At 71.0% G+C, this 300-nt stretch overlaps 1 protein-coding gene across 1 annotated transcript in view; it reads right to left on the reverse strand.

Annotated features, from left to right (window-relative positions):
• The window catches only part of LOC112105598 (zona pellucida sperm-binding protein 1-like), a 10,720-nt gene that overhangs the window by 1,305 nt on the left and 9,115 nt on the right, over nt 1–300 (reverse strand). The window lies entirely within an intron of this gene.

The raw sequence follows: 300 nt of genomic DNA on the forward strand, positions 1-300 counted from the left end.
AGCCCGGGAGGGGAAGTGCCCAGCCGGGGGCGCAGGGTCTGGAGGCTGCCCGGAAAACCATGAAGCCGGTAGCACTCGGGCTTCGGGCAGCCCCTATGCCTCCGGACCCTGCGCCCCCGGCCGGGCACTTCTCCTCCCCGGCTCCAGCTGCTCTGCTCCTCCCCAGACTCAGACTTCGGCTCTGTTTAAGAGCCAAGCTGCCTGAGCCAGCGCTACCGCGTTCGGGCAGCCCCCGTGCCTCCGGACCCCAGCCACCGGCCGGGCACTTCTCCTCCCCGGCTCCAGCTGCTCTGCTCCTCC

Source organism: Terrapene carolina, unplaced genomic scaffold (genome assembly GCF_002925995.2).
Source record: "Terrapene carolina triunguis isolate 2854851 unplaced genomic scaffold, T_m_triunguis-2.0 Scaffold90, whole genome shotgun sequence".
NCBI classification, from domain to species: domain Eukaryota; kingdom Metazoa; phylum Chordata; order Testudines; family Emydidae; genus Terrapene; species Terrapene triunguis.